Below are 23,436 nucleotides of genomic sequence, written 5' to 3' on the forward strand. Positions count from 1 at the left end.
GTATCTTGTAAGCATCATGGATCCTCATGTTTGACAAACATTCAGGGATGCTATATTTCAAAACATGACTGATAGTGAATTGCACCTTGCAGTTGTTTTGGCTTTAATGTTCTTTGAACTGGTAGTAGAATTATTAGTGCATCCTTTAATAAAATGCGAGCAACTTTTTAAAAAGTTGCAACAATTCAAAATGCTACCACTTTGTACAGCTCCAAGAGACACAATACCACTGGACTTTTTGGCTTTCTTTCTTCGAATGGCATACGTGTATGCTGCATCACAAATTACTTATCAAACAGAAGGATAGCTTTATTTCAGTCAGAAGGACTGTTGTTCAAGAGACCCAAATCTGAAGAGCCAGTGGGGTACATGACACCAGATTACTGTTCTCTGAATGGTGCCCCCCCCTTTTTAAATTGTCCCCAGTATTAATTACAAGTAAGGAATGGCCTTTTGAAGAGGTATCCATATGTGTGTGTGTGTGTGTGTGTACGTGCGCACATGCCTTCAGGAAATTATGCATTATTTATTCATTCAGGCTTATAGGACTGTTTGCCTGTGAATGTGATTCTAAGCAAGGGGTGGGAAATTTAAAAGATTAGACCACTGTACTGTGTTATACATGAAATAGCTCCTGGCCTACAAGCTTCAGATAGTGAAAAATACTGTGGCTAGGTTCAAGTTTGGGCAGTCTATCACAAGCACATTTCATCTGTTCAGAAGATCGTCTGCTGGTGGCCGGTTTATTATCAAAGTTCATAATGTTATTTGTACTCTGTGGCACACACAAATCTGTACAACTAAAAACTAGGTATCTAACAGAGTTTCTGGTCCTTCATTTACTTGTTATCAGAAAAGATCTAATGGGGATGCCCTTGTTCTCTGTATAAACCCCCTGACTGTGGAATTCCTTCCTTGTTGGGTTATGACTGATACCAAGCTCTTAAAACTTTTGAAAGCACCTTAAGAGATACCTGTTCACCCAGGCATTTGGGTAAATTAGTGATCCTGTACCTTTCTCATGTGGTCTTATTGTCCCAGATACTGGACTCATATAGCCAGTAAAGAAAATTGACTGAATTATAATTTTGCTTTAATTGTTTTAATTAATTTTTAATGAGTCATACTCTGATTTGCGATTGTTTTTAATGATGAAAAGCAGGATAGAAATTGTCTGAATAAATAAATAAATAAATATTATTTTTTCCCAAATTGTTTTATTATAGGATACAAATAATACATTGCAGAATACAAATTAGGTTTGTACAGCGGTGTCTATGCAATAGAAACTGGAAGCTGTTAATGCTGTGATGATTAAAGTAAATTAAACCTTTCAAAACAGAAAATTTATATCAATGTAAAACATGATTTCTAATATATGTATGAGCACAGAGTTGCTTATATTGTACAGTTGATGCTTAATATGACATTGATCAGATGCAAAGTTCAATTAATTATTTCATAATATGCACACTATATTGTTATTTATGAGTACTAAAAAAAGGAAAAAATAAAAAAAATCAATGCCTGCATGAACAGAAAGCAATTTACACAACTGAGGTGTCCATTTCCCTTCTCTTCCCTGTTGTCTTATGCATCCCAAGAAAACCCTCTCCGTAGCATCAAGAAAGCGTCATAATAATACAAGTAGATTTTGCAACACAGTGTGTTGATACATTACACATACCTACTGCTTGTGAAATTATGAACTCTTTTTTTCACAAAAGGATTCACATTCAAGTAGGCAGCAATTATCACAAATTTTGAGCAATATTAAGAGAACACATTTCAAATCGAGTATTCTGTCTTTATCCAGACAGATGAGTAAGTAAAATAAGTCTTATCAAAAGTAGGTGGTCTTTACCCAAACTTTTTCATTCATAAGGAATTGAATTTGATCTCTACATTTCTTTAAGCAGAATCTGGCCTATAATGAGCTCCTTTCTTTCCTTCTTTTCTCCATTTTCACCTTCCAAAAGTTAACAATCCACAGATACTTGAGTATCCATTTCTTCTTTACTTCATTATTACTTACCATTTTCTCAATACTCATTTTTGTGCCATTTCTTAACTGCTTTTCCTGACAAAGAATATCCAAATTGTTCATGAAATAATTAAAAGGTGATTTAAAAAGCTATATAAACAGACTTTAACATCATTTGTGGAAAAGAAAGTCCTAAAATCCTGTAGTTAAAATAATGCATTATGATGTTAAAAGCTTTTCCAACAATAAAGCAACAATCTGAGTAAAGCCAGATAAAAGCCAGTGATAATTAAAATGGCTAAAATAATTAATAACCGCATAATATTTTAAAATCCTCCCTTGGCGCTGGGATCTATAAACTGAACCTTTCTGGTAGGCTTCTAATTACATTATGACCAAAACTGTATCTTTTTGATGAAAGTGAGATATCTTCCTGCATTCTTAGTGCCAAACTAATGAGGCATAGAGAAGTTTTGATGGATGTTGGAGCTAAAAACAATCATGGGGGTTAACTCTTACCCTCATTATTTTAGGAAGACATTTCTGATTGGGGACATAGCACACACACTTGATATCACACTTCAAATCCAATCTGTGCCTTTTGAGTGAACAAGGAAATTTTGGGAATCTCATCTCAGCTATAGCAGATCTCAAGCCATTGGGCCCTCTTATCATTCTTCCTAGGCCATTAAACACAGAACAAACGCTTCTCACTAAGCAGAAAGAATTATATGAGAAAAATATTCCTTACTAGATTCAAGCAATCTAGGGCTTTATAAATTTCACCTTATAAACTACCACAAAACTTAATGCATCTAGGGAAAACAATTTATACTTGATCATCTATCTGTCCATCATAAGTCAACAAATCAGCTCTGTATCTATAAAAATTTCCAGTCGATGTCCTTCAGCAGCCTTACAGAGAGAGCAGTACGGCAGCTTCCCCAACCTCCAGACATATTGGAAATACAACTCCCATAATTCCCAGCCAGCACTAGGTTGGAGAGTGCTGCAAGAGAACATGAATGTGATTGTTACTGAGAGACAATAACTACATCAAGATCCCAAGAGGAAGTATCAGCCATTGTAGAAAGTAAGGATGTCTGATATCTTGCATACCTTGATGGAGATATGCAAACTCCATTACCAAAACAATGACGGAATAGGCATATCTTAAGTCCAAAAGAAGCAGAAATTATGCAGAAGTGGCTCACACAGAGACCTCCCTTTCACATAGGTATGGAAGGGGAAGAGGTACAGCACAATCAGACTTACAATTCTGTTATTACAGCCACTCTTAATAAAAGTAGTCTTAGCCTTCTTGTGGAGATACTGTAATTCTTGGTCTTATCTACCTGTTGAAGCTAACAACCATGTATCTGACATCAAATGAGTGAAAACATCCTGGTCAAAACTGTTTAGGCTGTACAACAGTACAATCCTACCTCTTTAGCTATTCTTCAACAATTAGGAACTCCATCAGATTTAAATCTACATTTCAATGTATTCCCTTCCAAGGTCAAATGAACACAGTTCGTGCTTTAGAAGTGCACCTGAGATATTCTCTACGTTCCACTGAAAGTGATAAAAATGAGAAGGGGCAAAGCAGATCTGTCTCAGAGACATAGTCATCAGGGTGCCTTTTCTTGCCATAGCTCCAGCAATAACTCTAGGACAGTTCCTACAAATGTGAAAAAGAACCCACATTTTACTCATAATAGTCTCCAAGCCACAATCTATAGAGCCATTTCTGCATGTGGAGGAGTACTCAGGGAAACAAAAATAGCTTACCATATGAGACATTTCAAATGATCAGATGATAATTTAGCTACTTAGGTAATTCATATATGGCTCTAATACATTCTCCTCAAGCTTTGCCAGTTTAACCCAAGACTGTGAACCTCAGCCTGAACAGAACATCGAGTAAACACTGTTCATGCTGAAGTCTGGCAAAATTCCTTGCATGTGATTTTTCTTTGAAATTCAGTAATACTGTAAAAAAACAACCCCCCCACCCCCCTTTTACTTAAATACCTCACTGGAATGTATGTCTGTTAGGAAAGGATCAGCAACTTTTTCAGACATCACTGCATGATGACATATGACAGCATAAGCGAAGATCACCAAATCTTCCCAGACTTCAGCAATTTCATCCCTGAAATCTCACTCCATCTCCTACAATATATGAGAATGCCAACATCTCATCTTTTTTTTTTCCTGTTCTTCCCAAAAATTGTCTGAGCTCTCATGAGAAAAGACCAGAATTTTGTTAATTTGATTTCAGGCTATTATTAAAACATTATTAAAATGGTACTTGTGGATTTTATGTCACCAACTCTGCTATGAAGTCATATTTATACACGCACACACACATGCACACACATACACGTTTTATCTATTCCTTCTTGTCTCTCATATACATTCATGCTACTTCTTTAATGGCATTTAATATGTCCTTTAATGCATGGTAACCAATTTTTCAGTTATCATATTTTGGATACATCACGTAAAGACCTAGCTTTCTGGAGAAGTCTATAATGCTAGGAATTGATTTGATGGCTCATAATCAATATAAAAACCATTTTTTCATGGCAATTTTGTAAAGATGGCCTATGTTCTGTTCCCTTCCAAAGTCAGGGAAAAAATATCTTTTAATGATAATTTTAATGGATTAGAATTTGGATTAGACCTGTTTTTATTCAGGACTCACTTTTCTATTATAAGATGGAACTGTTTAGGCAGTCTTCACGCTACATACTGCATCTGTTTCAACTAAAATAATATTAATAAAACTATGTTTTTGTATTTAATATTTTCTCTGTTTTTTCCTGGGTCCCTGAAGAATCTTCAGATTCAGATCTTGGATCATGTTTAACTTGGCTCTTGGGAATGAAAACTATTTCAGAATAATTCAATTAATTGGGCATAGTCACAGTATTTCTGTTCAACTAAGTGGTTCTTTAATTTTTACCTCAGAAAACAAAATGTCTTATTATCTCATTTAAGCCACCACTTTTCACAACAGTTGTACAGTACAACATTTACACATTAAAAACATGTTCATATATATGAAACTTTTGGGTGACATTGTTAAAGAATGGCTTTTTTAAAAAATGGGAAAAATAATGGTATTGAATTGGACTTTGGCCTTACTGAACAAATGTATTAGCATTAGAAGGAACTGACACAGATTCCCACTGGACAGATTGCCTTCTCCTGAAGACCTTGAGGAAGATGGCTTGCATATAAAATCAGAAGCTATGGAAAATTACTAGGTAATGCATTGTAACTACAACTATGGAATGAGACTTCTATTTCTAAACAAGACTCAACACGTTATGACCCTTTTCGTATCTCTGCATGTCTTGCATTAGAGGATCTCTTAAATGGTTGATTTAATATGTGTGCATTTTGTGACTCCTCCTATGATATTACATGGCATTTGTTTATTGTCTCCTTGCTTATTAACCCAGTTAATCCATCGAGATTCAGCATGCTGAAAATAAGTACCCTGAGGATATTCAATGAGATTTATGGCTGAGTGGGATGAGACCAAATTGCTAAAGCTTTTGAGTAATTCATCATCGGCATTTTAATCTATTAATCAATTAAATAACTAGTTAAAAGGTAAGTAATGAACTAAACAAACTCTTTTCTTAGTTGATAGTTTTTCAACTGAGTTACAGATGCACTTTATATTTTATAACATTTTATATTTCAAACAGCTCAGAAGAGGTACTGATATGTCAACATTTAATAAACTTTCACTAATTCTTTGGACTAAAGGGTATTTTTTTATTCCTCAATTTGTAACACAGGAGAATGTCAAAAGTGTCATTTATATAAATATATGGCGTTAATTCAAATTTCAGCTGTTACAAGGGTTTCGCTGATTAACTTCTCTGGACTGATTTGATCAATCTGAAAGTCAGTTAATCCTAAATGGGGCTATCGGATGGAGTAGTGGATCACCAGCACTCTGAAAACCTACTGTCTTAGAAGGAAAAAAGGGATGTTGGATTCTGTATCTCAGTAGCTCCAGAATACTTTATGTTAGGACCTGCTGCTGGCAGTAACACAACTGGCTACAGATTTACACACACTGAGTTTTTTGCAATTGTTATAGGCATTAGAATGGCATAGTCAAAGGCTATTAATTATCCATATGAATAAAACATTAATAATGGTAGCCAAATATCTGGTTTCTTTTATTACAAACCTTCTTAATAAATAACCTGCTATCATGGCCTCCAAAGCAAAGCCCAAAATGTGCAGGTTGCTACATGTTAAGGTAATGAATTCAAAAAGCAAATTATCTGTATGAAACGGTTCCCTGTCCTTTGTCCTTCATCTATTCCTAATTCAGCACTAATACTTTGAGGGAAAAGGGCCTTCCTATAGCAATCATGACACTGTACATCTAAGTCTAATGTTGCTAATCGTTCCCCTGCATGTTTCCTCTAGTGATCCTGTCTTTTTAAATTGTTCTTGGTTTCATCAATAATAGGAACAACAGAATTTTATCATCTAGTTCTTCTGTATCATGCATGGAGGATTTCTGGCCTGCAGAGGCTTCCTACCTGACCCCAAAGCTGTTAGGACTCTCTTATTTGCTCCTTTGGAATTCCAGCTCTCCTTCAAAACTCTTCTTCTCTTTCCCAGATTTTGATTCCCTACCCCCGTTCTCCTCCCCCACAAAATCCCAATCCCTATGCCCAGAGGAAAGCGCTTACATCTGGTCTCTACCTGATCAGAAACACAAATGTTTCTTCCAGCTGTTAAAGGCATCTCCTCTCGAGAGATTTATAGCATCCAATGGCATTATCCAACAGATGCTGTATTGATAGAACAGTAATGAAGTCAGGGTTTATATTGCCACAATGGTAGCTGGGTGTTGCTGTAAATTACTAATGGGAAAATGACCTGAGAAGATTTTCCACTGAAGTATATGACAAAGAAGATCCACTACTCTTTCTGCCTTTAGTGGGCAGTTCTACACTCTGGATAGGTATCATGACATATCAGCTGCAAAACAACATTTTACTTATTTATTAATCTAATTTATATCCTGTCACAATAATAAAAGTGTAATTTTTTACATCATAATTGCCTGATAAAATGAAATATGTGCTTAATATAAGAGGTGCCAATGTTTTTTAAATTGTGAAATCTAGCTAATAGTTGTATGCCATGTGGGCTAAAACAAACATTGATGCAAGGAGCTATCATTTATCTAACCATTATGGTTGATTCTGCAAAGAATTTGAGAAGGTCTCAAGCGGCCTCAACAGATTGCTAGCAACCCATGTTCTTAATCATGAACTTTTATGAACGAGATGTTCTCATTTTAAATTAATTGGGCTGAGGATAAAATATTCCTTAAATGAAAATATATTCTGTCAGACCTATTACTTACAGGAGAAATCCTTTTAGATATAATAGATACTGCTTAATATAGACCTTTCTTTCAATGAAGGCAAAAATTATGTCACAGAATATTGGAAGCACTGACACAGATCTTTTATAAGAAATCTACATAACAATTTGTTTAAGTTTAATTAAAACAATACTCAAGGCATCAGTGGTTCAGTGATTATTATTAATAAATGTTAAATACATTTTTATCAGAAGGGCTAGCCAAGCACTAAAACTTCTGAGGAATGTCACTCAGAACCAAGGAGACAACTAGGAAACATGTGCTACCATATTTAAAAAGTGCTTAGCTTTTAAATAACCAGGTGGGCCAACAGTCAAGACAGATAGAAACTATAACTTCAACAACATGTAAGGATGCCTGCTTTTAAATACAAATATTTTATTATTTTAAAATTTTAAAAACAAATATTTGTATTTGTCAGCTCCAATATGTTGGCATTCAGTGGCTAGATTTGCTTGTCACTCATCAGTTTGGGCAAATGAGACATACTGTACATGGTTCCTCTTCTGTATTGGAAGAGACAGAGTTATAGTCTTACAAGATTCCCTCTCCCTTATTAAATTGGCTTTGAACAGATATCATCTGCAAATGCTCTTCTCCAAATATCCTTGCCATCACAAATGAGGTGGAGGCAACAAAGGACAAGCCATTTCTTGATAGGGTACCCATCCTAAGCAGGCTGCTTTGGGTGCCACGTTTGTTAAAATCCCTTCCTACGGCAACATATACATTTAGAAACAAACTTGATATAAAATACACTTTTTCTGTTATGAAAACTAAAAAGGTGTCCCCAAAATGGGGGCCAAAAGGAAAAGTCACCTATCCATATCTATAACTCAGAACTGAAACATAGAGAGATTCCTTTGTAACTTCACTTTTTCTAAAGAGTTATAAAATATATTTATAGGCTTAGGTTTCATATATCACTGTAGCACCAATCCTGTTCTGTTGCAGAGAGGCACCAGTTGTTTCCAGATGCTGTTTTTGGTTCTCCTCTCCTAACTTTATTATAATCCCTCCAAATTACTCCTGTTTTCAAGGATGTAATTGTTGCCTCTCTTCTACCCTTTCAGTCCTTTTTAAATGCTCATTATTTATTTTAGGAAAATTCAAGCCATACCACATTATATGTAGAACGCTTAGAAAACCAGGGTGGAATTAAATAAAGAAGCAACCTCTGAACGTTTATGCATATATATATTCCTGATTTCTGCAATGTGGGTAGAGTCTAAGGTTAGGTTACATCCTGCCTAACCTATTTCTGATTGCTACCACTTGGGACAAAAGTTGTGGGACGTGCTAATACTCTAATCCAATACAGTATGTTTACATGTACTGAATAATACGGTGAATGTCATTTTCATCCCCACATGTTAATGTAAATATAAATTCCTCAAGTTTCCAATTGATTATTCTCAGGATTATCTACTAAAGATCATCCAGTTTTTCATAAGGGAATAAGACCACTATTTTTAATAAAAACTACTGTTACTTATTTAGCTGACGTCCTTCTTTTTCATGAACTGGTGCTCAGGACAACTAATACTGAACATTTTAAAAAACACAACTAAAACTTCATTAAAAAACAGTAATGGCACAAACAGCGCTGAATCAGCAAATACTTTCAGGCATCTAAAGCATGCCGTAGGCGAGGACATGAAAGAAAGGAATCTAACTGGAGGTTCATTGGTAGATTTGAAGCTGCAAGAATTCAGAGATTATTTTTTTCATTTAGCAATCTTCCTAGCCTTGCTACCCACCTGCCTTAATCAGTATTCACCATACAATGCAGCCCAAGCCTATCCTTTGATTTTTTTTAATTATTTTTTTTAGGGGAGTCATTGCAGAAAAAGAAGTCTACCAGCATAAACATGGCATGAAATGGACTAGTGAAAACAATGCTGCAATAATGTCCAGATATTTTAATGCCTCTGTGAAGGAAGTTCTCAATAAGAGAGTCCAGCATCTGTGAGGGAGATGAAAAAATAATGTGCCTTTAATATGTCTAGCCTAGCCTAGCAACAGCATGGAAAGGAAATGCAGTAGGCTGAAGCAAGGAAGGCAATGTACAGACAAGGAAGCCAAAGGAAGTAGGTGTATGAGTGAAAAATGGGGAAAAGAAAATCCATATCAATAAATGCTGAGGAAAGGAAGATAATATAGAGAATGAAAAGAATAAGAACTGTAACAACACTTAATGGAGCCCAAGGACCTGAGCAGAAAACTTTTGACGAATAAGATGAGAGAGAGAAGAAGAGAAAAAATGGTTGGTCCAGGAAGGAGGACAGCAGAAAGAAGTAAAACAAAACAGAATGTGGGCTGAAAATTAGAGTCCTAAGGGAAAGTAGGATAATAAGAGGAATGGGAGGGGGATGGGAAGAAATGGCCTATAAAGTGGGGCTTAGCCTAAAAGAGAAAGAATTGTGTGTAAAAGATACTGAAGGGTAGCAAAGTTTTAAGTTAGCCACTGTGATCTGAAAGACCAAACATTAATTGCAATAAGTCCAAAAACACCTTGAAAATGATTGGAAACAGGAAAATCAACCAAGAAAATAAGTCTACCTAGCTGGAAAGATAGGTTCCAAGCCATGTTGTTCTAAAGCAAAAACTATGTATGCTCCAACTGATGGATTGGATGTATAAGTGTGTGTGTGTGTGTACACACACACATACATACACACAAACAAAGAGACATAAAGATAAATATTGGGATGAAATGAGCATCAGAGATACAAGGCAATGTGTCTTCTCTATGTTTATATTATCAAACATCTCTGACAGTTCCAGCTATAAAGTTATACAAATGTATAACAGAAGAAATGTTAAACATCTTAACAAATCCATAGTGCTTAATTTGCTTCTCAAATTATAAGATTTCCTAACAACTCTAAGCAATATGTCATTGGACTATTCAAACATTCTGACCATTATGCAAAAATGTTTGCCTGCATAAATTGTGCTGCCTTCCTTCCTGCTCCCCATTCTGCCTCAGTGGTAAGGCCAGCCAGTGGTTCAATCCTCAATGCTTCAATGTATGATAAACTAAGGAAAGCAGACACCACCACCCCCACTTCATTTTCCCTCCCACTGAGCATCACCTGCTGATGGGAGAACCACCACAAATCATTCTCCTTAACACTGAGAGGTCTCATATAAGCAACTGTAAGTGGGTGTTTGGAACAGCTGATGCAGCTACCTGTGAAGCTGCTCATCTGACAGGTTGCTGAGATGGAGGCTTTCTATGCCTGTTTTCTGTCATTTTGGTAATTGCTGAATGCAGGTCTAGCATTCTTCCAAAAGGGTGCTAAACCCATATTCAGCAATAGGCCAGCTGACACATCACAGGCATGGAGGAAGGGGAAATGGGAGGGAGCAATCAATTACAAGCAGCTGCATTCTTGTGAGTGGCCAACAGCACCCAAAAATAAAACCAACATAGTAGGTAAAATGGCACAGAAGTAGGTAGAAAGCCCCCGCCACCAAACTATTAAAAACAATAGGAAGTATGGCCATGTGAAACCCCTTGTCAGCAGAAGCAGTGGAAAATCTCTGATGCACTCATTGGTGACAGATTCAGGAGCACGCAGCTAACAGAACCCATCTCTTTCCTGGTTTATATTGGCCTTCTGTGTAGCACAGGAGGAGTGCTCTCTCAAGAAAGCATTGGTCCTATTTTTTAAACACATGACTAGTCTTCTTTCAGAAGAGCCCTAAACCCATGTATACACAGAGCCTGCTTAAGATCTGACAAGTGCTTCTGAAAGCATCAGCCAGGCATTACACAGGAAATGACTCCGCCGAAGCCAGGTGTCTGGTCTCTCCTGCAGCCCAAGCCGATGGCCATGGAGGAAAATGCCTAACGGCTAGCAAGGAAGGGCTATGCCCACAGTAGCTGAAAATGACTGGACAGATCCCAGTCCTTTAACGCATTACCAACCATAGCATTGATGAAGCATGCTTGAACTGGTCTTGGGAAAAGGGAGAAAAGACTACATCAAAAGAGGAACAACTAAAGATGGTTTTAAGCTGTCTCAGCTGTGGGCTGCAGATGAGATGAAAGAAACATCATGAGGACACAGCACAAAAAAATAGCATGTTTGTGTTACGCTTAAGAGGATGAAAGGATGAGCTTAGTTAAACCAACAATAGGACATCTGTGAAGGTGACCAAATGTTTAGTGAAAGATTTGCTATTTTCTCCTTGTACCAGTAACATTTAAATATGATACATTATGAGTTGCGATGAAATCCAATAGAATCTTACATTACTATGGTAAATAAATATATAACGTCTTAGTTAAAGCCTTTCCCATCATAGTTGATCTTTAGAAACACAACTTATGGAAAGAGAATCATCTTTTGATACAAAAGCAGAGTGCAATTCAGAGAAAATAAGAAGCTGTCCCCATCCTAGGATGGCAAGGATTGTTATGTAACTCAGACTTGGCTGCAAATGGAAACTGACTGTATTACAAATCATGTAATTTCTCTGACGAACTGCAATTCATTTGACAATGATACAAGCTCAGTGTTCTCACTTTTTCAACTGTTCTGTTATTAAGTTGCAAAATAAAATACCACAACACTTACCTTGGAATGCTAGAACAGAATAACTGATAATTTTCATTAACAACCTTCTATAAAGAACAGATATTAGAATTCTTAAATATATCCCAGAATTAAAAAAAAGAGGATTCTCCCCCCCCCAACACATTCTGAAGAGTATGTTGAATGAAATTTAACTTGTTTTTCTTAACTATTTCTTTACCTATACCTCTACTTATACCAACTCCTTATTAAGAGAATAATGCTTATCATTAGTAAAGAGGGCAGCCATCCTTCAACTTGCCTTCCTCACAGCATTGGCAGAAGGACAGAACAGGGAGATTAAATACTTATAGCTCTTTTTATTAAGTCTTTGCATATAGATCTGTCTATTCTTGAGGACCTCTTTGTCTACTTAAGGAGACACTACTGAAAGACGTGCTCCAGATAAAGTATGCATCCAGCAGAGTGAACCATCACAAAGGGGAGCGACTTTCTTTAAAAAAAAAAAATACTGCAGAGGATGTCAATTCTTCAATGCAGCAGCAACAGCAGCAGATGCTGTTCAGAGGCTGCCTCGTGTGCATATACCACTGGCTGCCAAGAGAGAAGAACAATCACTGCCGTCATGGTGGCCAAAGGAGAAGATTCTGCCGTTCTAAACTACAGAGACACCTTCTCTTTGCGGGATGGTGAGAAATGACTGGAAAAGTTCCATCTCTTCAGCAAGGCTGGCTACAGATGCTTCCATACCTGAAGTGGAAAAGTCAAAATGACACAGCCTACTTGCCCTTTTATACTTTAGATCGGCACTTGTTTTTAAACCATGCAAAAAGATGGGTGATTGGAGTCCACCCCTCTGGCTGATCCAAGCATTGGCTTTCCCTTTTTTTTTTTTTTAATAAATAAGATAGTGTCTCTAAGGGACACTTGAATGAACACAGTCCAAATCCATTTCTTCCACTCCCCATCTGTATCAAAAAGCAACGGCAGAAAGTTCCACCAGAGCACTGGAGGTTTATGGCCTCAAGAGAACACAAAGCCATAGTTAAAAACAAGGTCAACTCGGTCAACTCTGGAGATAATATTATGATCAGCTGGGTTTGCAGCAGCAGCTTTGATGTGACTTAATTAAAAGAGGTGTTTTTAATAATGAATTTAATCAAGTAGAAAGTTTTGTTTGGGTATCCATACATTCTTTGTAATTATGAACCGTTCCCCAACCTGCCCAGCCACCTTCTACATTTTGCCATGCCATCCCTTCATCTTCAAGCCAGGTTGCTCCCACAGTTATCTTACTGCAGTTACATAACTGTTTCCTGCCACTTTTGGTTCCTCATCTGATCTGGTGTGGTATTTTGTGATTAGGAGATCATTACCTCAGTTGCAGAGATCGAAGAGTTTATTATCTATAGAAATTATGCATTTCAAATCACAGGATGTGAATGGACTAATGAATTCTAAACAAGCACGATAGGAAAACATACTGGATGCCAAGTTTGGCGGACAAACAAAATTTCTGCTGGATGAAAGGAATAGTTCATATTTACTAGATGTTTCTAGCGAAAGAAAGAATTAAATGAATCAGGGAAACAGGGTCTCCCACCCTAGGTGCTGCAGTGGAGTGTCACAAAAGGACAAAAAAAAAAAAAGGCAAGCTTGACTTAGCAAAAAAAACAAAAGAAGGAAGGAAGGAAGGAAGGAAGGAAGGAAGGAAGGAAGGAAGGAAGGAAGGAAGGAAGGAAGGAAGGAGCAGGCTATTTGATTTGTCCAGATAAAAATGCTGCAAGGAAATATAGTATGTTTTAAAAAGTGTGAAGGGATCTATGCCCTCCAGAGGGTTGCAGCAATATATGCAGAATTATCTGTTCAAAAAATTGGATGTGCTTCCAGAGGGTGCCCAAGATTGCTTCAGGTTTAAAAAACACCACCACGTGTAAGAAGCAAACAGACAGTGGAATCTGGCAAGTATGGAGTAAAATCAGTGATCTGGAAAGGGAATGCAGGGGAATTATGCAGGGTGTGTATGCGTTATTGTTCAATTGGTTTTATTTTGGCTTAGTCAGATGTGGAAGCCTAAAACACTAAAATGCCAGCAAAGTACTTGATTTATTCAAATCCCAACCCTTTGACTTAACTGAGCCCAGAATCCATCTGTCAGTGGGTTTGTCCAGTAACATCCTTCACAGTAAATCCTGCAGGCCAGAACGTCTGTGGGCTTTTCCAACATGGATTTTTTTTTTTTCTTTTCTAGCCCCCGCCTCCTTATTTTTAAACCGTTTCCTCTAATCCTTTTTGGTTCTGATTTTTTCTGGGCTGAATAAAAAATGGAGCAACATGGAACGGCTGTTAATGTTTTCTATTCATAAACAAATTCCATGGCTATCCATCTCACGTGAGGACTCTTCAAATCCCAAATGGGGGGAATGTCTTTTTTTCCAATTTTGGCAGAAGACTGCAGCTCCCCTATTGGGGTACTTGTTTTAAGTGATTTATTCTACAGAAATCCACTACTTGGGTGTTCAGTGTTTATTCTACAGCAACGACGCCCCCTCCCTCAATAAAGGTAATATCCCTTTGACCCTGCACTGTCAGGCAGAGACTGAAGTCCAACATAACCTTTTCTTAGAAGTAAGCTCCCAGGAGTTGCCGAGAGGCTGACTTCCAGCTACGGCGCCTAGAACCGCAGTCTTAATCTGGTGTGACACTGCAGCGAACCGAGCGGGTGGACAGCCCCCCACCTCCCGGAGACATCCCGGCGCCTCCTGATTGGCCGAGCCGTCTCTGAGTAGAAAGCCTCGCTTTCCGCGCGAGTCGCTTTTCAGGTCTGCCTCAGCCCGCTTCCCCATTGTTTGGATCTCTCCCCAGAATCCGACTCCCCGAAACCTCCCGCTCGCGTCTTCCGCAGACTCGGCCTCCGGCGATCTCCATTTTCCCTCCCTCCGTCCTCTCGTGTAGGTGGACAACCACCGAGCAGGGGAGGGCGTGTTCTGGGAAAAATCTCCCGCGCTCAGTCTTCACACGCAGAGCAGCACCACTTCAACACACACGCATATATAAACGTACGTCCGCACACCTAGAACCACACATACAAATACTACGCACTCTTCCTTTAAATGTTGCACGTGGGTTCACTCGGGATTCCGACAAAGCATGAGTATCGGTTACTTTAACTCAAGAAATGCGAGGAAGTAAGATCGCAGTCAGCTTTGGGGAAGGGGGACAGTCATAATGGATTGTATGACCTTGGGGATGAGCATGAGTCATGGGATCTCTTTACTCTAGAAAACACGACCACCTTTCTTTGGTTCTTAAAAACTGAGTTGAAATGTCAGGGGCTTTAACCTGTCATTTTTGTTTTGTTTTGTTTTAACTCAAACGCAACTGATTAAGCTAGAAATCAATATTCGCTTTTAATGTCCTCACCCGGAGAGTTATGGCGGTTTTAGTTTATCTTCGTTGCACGGTTTGCTAAGCCAAAAAGCCCCACGCCAAGAAGTTCTCATCGTAACGCTGCGTTTTCGCTCTGGAGATGGAGACGCTTTTCTCACACTTGGGCAACAAGCACAAAATAAATCAGCGCTCCCACACAAAACTACACCACCAGTAACGCGGCTCGTATTCAACTTTGTTAAGACGCTCAAGAGAGAAGAGCGGATAGCGACAACCTAAGCATATTATTTTAGCTTTCTAAGTACCAACATACGGCCCAGAAGCGCACGAAACCTCCAGTGACTCCCCTCATGTCCAAATGCTTTGGACGGAGCGGTGGAGGGGACGGCAGAGCTGCAAACGAAGCAGGTTGGATAACTGACTGACGCCGTCGCCCTGGCAAACACCTAAACACCAATTCTCCCGGGTATGCCTCACACACAGATCGGTGCTCCTATGGGAGACACTCTCCCCCCCCCCCATTTAAAGATTTTTTGGAATCCCCCGTCAATGATCTCCTCCCTTTTTTCCACCTCTCCCTCCTGCATACGCTTCGCACCGCCAAATGCCCACGAATCCTATTTTCTGTCACCGCCTCAAGCTGCTCGCCCCCTTCCCATCTTTATTCTTAGTCAAAAGCAAGGCGATGCGCGGTCCAACGGAGCTCTAATGTCGTTTCGCTGCATCGCTCCCGAAGTTGTGAAAAGAAAAACCGCGGCAGTTCTGACAGCGTTTAACCTCCGGGAGTGCAGAGAACACTTACAGCTTGCGGCGCGCGCGGTCTTCCGCAGCAAAGGATGAAAGTCAGCGGCGCAGGTTTCTGGTCGGGCTAAAGAACGACAGCGAAGGTTGGCTTGGAGTCAGAAGGGAATTGGTCCTCGCTTGCCTCTCGCTACGTCTGACTGCCGTTTAAATCCCGTTTGGACCGCTTCTGTAGCCCCAGAAGCAGCTGCCACGCGTTCCCCCGCTTCGCTCTGCACTGCAGATCAGGAATCCCGAAGAAATTCAAGGATCCCTTGCAGGATAGAGCTCCCGTGCGCAGGCGCTCGCCAACAAGCCCGGGCCGGTGTAAGGTTGAAATCGGCTGCCCGTCGCATCCGCGGCTTTGCAGTGACTGAGCATGCTCCTTTAAAACTGAGCAGGCGCAGTCGGGCCAGTTGATGCTCCAACCCGCGCTCGGAAGACGCTCCGACTCAAGCGTTTGCCCACGCAGCTCGCGGTGGTTGACAGCGCGCCGAGAGCTAACGCGGGGGGCGAGCGGCGATCCATTTAGGGAGGAACTGCCGTGGAGGATGGGGGTGCTTTCCACGACGTGGGCGGGATGCTTGCTTTGAGAAGGGCTGTATAGGGAAGGGGCACGAAGCGATGGGGAATCTTTTAAGACCGAGCGTGAGTCGTCAGAAGAGGCTGCGGCGGGGCTGGCGGACGCGGTTCTCACGGTGTGATTCACTCTCCCTCAGGGTGGATGGAGAAAGCGATTCTCCCCTTTCCTCCCCATCCCACCTGCCTAAAGGAGGAGGCTCCCCCGCCCCCAGGTTTTCATTCCATTTTATCCAAGTCCACATGATTTGCCCTAAGGTGACATTACAGTAATAAATGGAAATCTGGAGCCCAGTGCGTTTATGAGCATAAGCTTTCTTAAAGGTAAAGCTTACTTCCAAGTTAAGCTTGACTCCTGCTGACCCTTGGGTACGACCAAGTGGCTATCTTAGCAACAGTACAGATGTTGTTTGTCAGGGACGCCTCCCAGGATGTTTTTGGACGTCCCAGTCTAGCCTACAATCCTATATTCCCTGGTGGTCTCTGGGTCTGACCCTGGCGAGCTTCTGACTCAGCCAGGTGCTGCCATGTGAGGACTCTTTAACTGTCTTCTCCGGTGTTTTTCAAACTTGGCAACATTAAGATGTGTGGACTTCAACGCCCAGAATTCTGGGCGTTGAAGTCCACACATCTTAATGTTGCCAAGTTTGAAAAACACTGGTCTACTTTTATGCCAAGTACTGATTTGTCCCATAATTCCATATCTATTACAATTAAAGTACAGTCTTAAATTTAGAGTTCTGCATTGAGGTTGGGTACCTACTGAATGCAGTGAATTCTTTGTATGAGTATCTAAACTGAAAATCAGGCAGTGTTATTTGACTGCATCGCCCCTATTGTTTAGTAAAATGGTGCTTTAGTATTATTTGCTCCTTTGGTTGTGCAAGGCTATGAGAAAGTAAGCATGAATGCATAGGCTCAGTCTAAATAAAATTGGTTTTGCTGATTCCATTAAAATCCATGGTGCAAAGAAGGCTCAGCTGATTTAAATTCCATTTTTGGAGCTTGATTAAATATAAATAAATGTGAACCTGTGATACTTCCTATTTGGAAGTGAAATCTTTTGAGTCCAACAGTACTTACTCTCAAGTGTGCTTATAACATTAGTGTAACTTTTTCCAAATTTGGTCCAGAGAGTCATTTCAAGCTTTGAACAAATGTAACACATATATATTTAAGAGAGCCAGTTTGGTGTAGCGGTTAGGGCACCAGGCTAGAAACCAGGAGACTGTGTGTTCCAGTTCTGCCTTAGGCACAAAGCCAGCTGGGTGACCTTGGGCCAGTCACTCTCAGCTCTAGGAAGCAGGCAAGAGCAAACCACTTCCAAAAAACCTTGCCAAGAAAATTGCAGAGACTCGTCCAGGCAGTTGCCAGGAGTCAACGCTGACTTGAAGGCACCAAAACAAAAACAAAAACAACCCCCGCCCCCGCAAAACCCACATCTATTTAATACAGTGCTCCAACAGTAGACCGTCTTTGTCTAATCAGATGTATTGAAACTGACAAGTTCTGGATTGCAAAAATCTGGATGACCTGTATATGGCAGAGGTAACCCCAATATATATTAAACTTGAACTTCTTCCAAACCATTAACCTCAAACTCCCAGAATTCCCAAGTAGCATGATTTACAAAAATTCAAATCCGGTACATCTGGAGGTGCCAAGTGGGGAAGATCGATACATAAGATTGACATACTGTAAGCCTTTGCACCTTCTTTGCAGGCATTTTGGCAAGCAGTAAAGGCTTTTCTGCTTAAAGCTGTTTGCCTATTAAAAGTTTCAGTATACTGTAGTATGGATAACTACTTGGCTGCAAAAATCTGGATGACCACTAGATGAGAGCAAAAGGTTACATTTCTGTATCATCTTATTACCACCTAGTGATCTTCTGCATTATTGCAGTTCAGATCTGATGGCCGTTCACTATGTATCCCAGATGTTCGCTATAATGGCTTTCATGTCTCTCATCTTATGGTATGCTGGAAAGAAGTGGTAGCGAGGTAATACCTTTATAAGGTCAACTAAGGTTTTACAAATTAAGTATTTGTAACTTTCTGAGTTTTCAGGATCTTTTAATCAGGCAAGTGATTAGAAGCCTGAAAAGAGAGATGACTGATCTTCAAGCCATGTCTCTACCAACAAATGATGAATTGTGTGCTAAAGAATTCTTGAAAACTTAAAAGCTTACTGTATTTTGTAAAACCTCAGTTGGCATAATAAAAGTATTGCTTCGATGGATTTTGATCATTTTTTTAGTGGAAATTATACATTCACGTTTGCAAAATAATTTGTGTTCTTTATGTTCTATAATTCTCTTGTTTCTACTGTCATGCATGGCACTGATGTTATACCTAATACTTTGGTTTAAAAGATACAGGAAATGTGAGGGTGAATTGTTATTTTGTAGGGAAGAAACTAAGCGAAAATTAATGAGTATTTCCAGAAAGAAATGAGCTTTAAAGACAGACTCTAATAGGAAAAATATAAAGAGATTATTAACAGGGAGCAAAAGGCCTAGAATTTTCTTTTCCATTTTTTTTCTTTAAAGGTGATTAAATGCATTTTTCAGAATTTTCCACATAGAAGAAAGCAGAGGTCCAAATGAAAGGTTTTGCTCTCTCTTTTGTCTAATTGAAATCCTGTTAGAGCTTTAATGCTGTGAGAGATTTTCATTGATAATTAATATGGAAGAAACACAAAGGTTTTGTTATGATAATTACCTTTGTTAAAGAATATTTTTACACTGCACTCTGTGCATTCTTAATATTATCATAAATTACTTTTATCTACACAGTTCTTTGCATACTATTGGTAATATGACCCTCAAAGCAATTCAATCAATGAATATTAATATCCATGAATTGTAGTTCTAGTGTCTGAGCAGAGGAATAGGCATTTTTTCCATTCTTGCAGGGAAGACTGTTTTACTCTGTTAAGTATTAATTATCTATTCAGAGATACACCCTCACCTGGTTTTAAAATAGATTTAATACAGGATGAAAACAAATTTTGAAACCAAAAACATAAATGTAATTGGGTATTTCCGGTCCAAATATCTTAATTAACTAGTTATTTTAAGGAAGGGGTCTCCAATCCTTTTTGGATTGCCTAAATTATGTAAGCTGCCTTATGTAAGAGTCCAGCTGGTTTCAGGCTGTCAAATTTTACAAATAAATAAATAAAATACAAAGGTGTAATGGGTGCCAGTCTCAAAATGGCTGCCATGCTATTTATACCCTATGTATTTGCAGAAAAGACATTGGTAGAAATCAAACTAAATAAAGAAGCAACATGTAATCATTCAGTTAAATCAATTGCTTTTACTTTTATTGAACACTACTATATATCCTATTAATTGAATGGTATATGTTTAATACAAGCAACCTGCTGCAGTTAATAAGCACAGTCTTTAAACAGACTTCATCTCTTGCACAAGATGATAGGAAATTGTTTTTCTAAGATTATTCCTGTTTTGGCAGAATTTATTTATTAAACATTTGTATTAGAAAGTTCTTCAATCTCATGGATGCGAGGCTAGAATATATTAGTCATAAAGCATCCCAAATATAAAGACATATAACTAGATCGTGGATGCTGTTCATAGTTCCAGTCCTGTTCTCAGATTCTGCTAAGGGTGTGGGTACCACTGCTGCAGAGTTTCTTCTTGCATCACTCAGGATAAAGTGAGAAGCTCCGAATCCCAGATTGCAAAACCACCTCTATACATGCCCTCCAGACCCAGTGTTGCCCATTGGAAATTGGGCTAATACCCTGGGATCTATCCAAAGATGGCCTTGGTACAGCAGGGAGAATAAGCATTGTGAGAAAAGGCCTAAAACAAACATCTGCCTGGAATTGCAAACAGGGCAGTCAGAATATAAATATTTTAAATGAATAAATTCAATTGGAAACAAACTTGAAACTATATTCTGTTGTGGACAATTATACAGGAAAATACACAACAGCCAGTTCAGAAAACGTATTGAAAATTATATAATCTACTTTTTTGAAACATTATCTTCTATAATTGCATCAATAATTGTTTTATGCATTTTTGATTGTATCCTTAATAGTTAAAAGGTGGAAAGAAAAATTCTGATGCCATCTTTTTTATTCAGTGGCAAGATTCTTAATTTTTAAACATCTCCTAGCCTATGCACATAATTCTGCTGTCACCTTCAGTTAAAAGCTCCATGCATAAAGACTTGCAAAAGGATTCTGGGATTCTGTCTGCAGGCTGATTCTATCTTGTTTGTTAGATTTTACTTTGATTAGAAAACGTTATTATTGCTACTATTATCTTATCATTTTTCCTTTCAAAGGAGGAATATTTTTTTTGTAAGGTAGAATGAACTCCACTGCATGAAAATATAGTACATTTTCCTAGTAAAACTGTCAATATATATTCTATGATATGATCATAGAATATATATGATCATATGTTGTGAAGCCCCACAAGATAGTCAAACTCAAGTAAGTGGATTTCTGGATTAATGGAAAATATTTTATTGCTAGTAAGGTAATGTAACAGAATCTTGAAAGTCTGCCAAGGCAGTTCTCCAGCTCAGCTTAGAGTAATGTAATTAAGGTGGAGTTATTTTGAGTCTCTTTCTCACACTGGACAAGACTCTCTTCGGTAATGCTTCTCTTTCCTCCTTTAACTGCCTTGTTGCCTCCTCTGTATTCCCCAGGTCTGTTACATATTCCACGTCATATGTTGAGGTTCTTCTCTAGGAAGAATCACAACACATGAACAAATGGCTGCAGAAAATTTGAATACATATTATTTTGAGTAAAAATACTTTCAAATACACATTTCCAAAAACATAGGTGGCACTTATAGGGAACTGTTTCCTGGGTTTATGCCATTCTATTTGGCCATCTTTTTTTTAAGGGCCATTGTTTGACTTGTCATTGTGCAGCAACATGAAGATAGAAATGCTGCTGTATAGCTTGGCCAGCAGAGTTTGCTTCTTCTAAATCAGTGTTTCTCAACTTACCAACTTCAAGTAAGGTAGGTGGACTTCAACTCCCAGAATGCTAGCTGGGGAATTCTGGGAGTTGAAATCCACATATCTTAAATTTGCCAAGGTTGAAAAACACTGCTCTGGATACTGTGATCAACCAAGGTTGAGAGTGAATGAACAGCAGTCTGAAAGCCTGTTCCTCTTGAGGAGGAGAAAAAAAGAGGGAGTCTAAATTAGCGCTTCTGACCTGAAAGAAGTTTGCATTGATATTACAATGATAATTCAACTCAGGAGTCACCCCTGAGGTAATAAGTACCAACAAGATGAAACCAAATAGGTGCTGCTGAAAAACAAGGTGATAGCGACATGTTCAAGTGAGAGAATCAAGATTACAATTCAGGCATATGGCAAGAGACACACGAAAGACATTAGCAAGTCAAGAGGAAAAAATTAAAATATTAGTTTTTTTCAGCAAGTCAACCAAAATGTATTAATCACTGAAAACTACTTTCATATCATTGCCAAGAAAATCACATAGACTTGTCCATCAATCAACCAGCTCAATTTGAAAGACTTCACTGACCCTTCTGGACTTATGTTTTATTAAAAAAGGTAACATCTCTTGTCACCACTACCTGCTTCAGCTCCTCAAAATACCAGTTCAGGGATGGGTATATCCATCTGTAGCAAGCCACAATCACTCAAAAATGTTAAGATGGGAGCAGTGATGTCATGGTGCAAATCCCACCTTACACATTTGTGTCCTAGTGTCTGATGCAAGTATATACAGTAAGTTGTGGTATTAGTGATGCATGTTTTGTCACTTGTCCCCCTGCACTCATGGATATATCTATGGCATAGAATTGACATAGAATTCATTCAGCTTCTCATTTTTTAAATCCTCTTTTAACTCTCAATCCCAACTGTTGTTTTTGTTTTCGGGTGCTATAATACCCAATGACAGGTGCCATCAAGTCAGGGTTGACTCTTAGCAATCACATAGATAGATTCTCTCCATGAATAAATACCCAGTACTATAAAGATATTACCTAGTATCTTTTCTGAGAAATGTTACCTAGGCTTGAGTATTGATTCTATTATAACATGTAGGTGCAATACCTCTCTTTTATTTTATACACTAAAGCCATTCTAGTTGACCGACAAGTAACTAACATAAAAATCCAATACGATATGGACATATCAGTCTAAAGCATTACTGAGCTCCCCAAAAGAACAGCCCAGCTAAATTGGGATTCCTAACTATTTGATATTTGCTGCAGTGATTTCACTGTTGGCCAGGCTTATACAAGATTTTCCAGATCAATACCTCATTCAATTCTAGGTTGCACAGATGGCATTTCTGAAGGAAACAGTTGCCAGCCTAAGGGACAAGGAAGCAATGATAAATAAGTCATTGCTAAATCAGATAAATGCTTTGGTCTGTCCTTTTATACCCAAATGATTGAGAATATCAGTTCCAGCCTCATCTCTTGCCACATGAAGATTAGGTGCTTTTCTTAACCAAAGAATGTCCTGGTTTGAAATTCAGATCCAACAGCACATTTTTACAGATCCTTAGGCTCCATGATGAGTACCTACAAAATTAAGCATTCACCATGGCCTCAGTGAGCCACAATCTAGTATCCTCCAGAGATGTTGAACAACATACAGCCTTTAGATATCCCAGCCAATGCTGAGTTATCTTTCTGGGAGTTATAATCCAAAGCAACTGAGAGTATCCAGCAGGGAAAA

General features: G+C 38.7%; 1 protein-coding gene across 1 annotated transcript in view; it reads right to left on the minus strand.

Annotated features, from left to right (window-relative positions):
• The window catches only part of VSNL1 (visinin like 1), a 95,456-nt gene extending 78,975 nt beyond the window's left edge, over positions 1–16,481 (minus strand). Inside the window, exon 1 of the mRNA XM_088135823.1 lies at positions 16,161–16,481. The gene's annotated coding sequence lies outside the window, so the exon portion shown is untranslated. The remainder of the gene's footprint in view (positions 1–16,160) is intronic.
• Positions 16,482–23,436: the final 6,955 nt, after the last annotated feature.

Source organism: Python bivittatus, unplaced genomic scaffold (assembly GCF_059951505.1).
Source record: "Python bivittatus isolate LINGU-HERP-01145 unplaced genomic scaffold, Pbiv_v1 ctg000020_np1212, whole genome shotgun sequence".
NCBI classification, from domain to species: Eukaryota; Metazoa; Chordata; class Lepidosauria; order Squamata; family Pythonidae; genus Python; species Python bivittatus.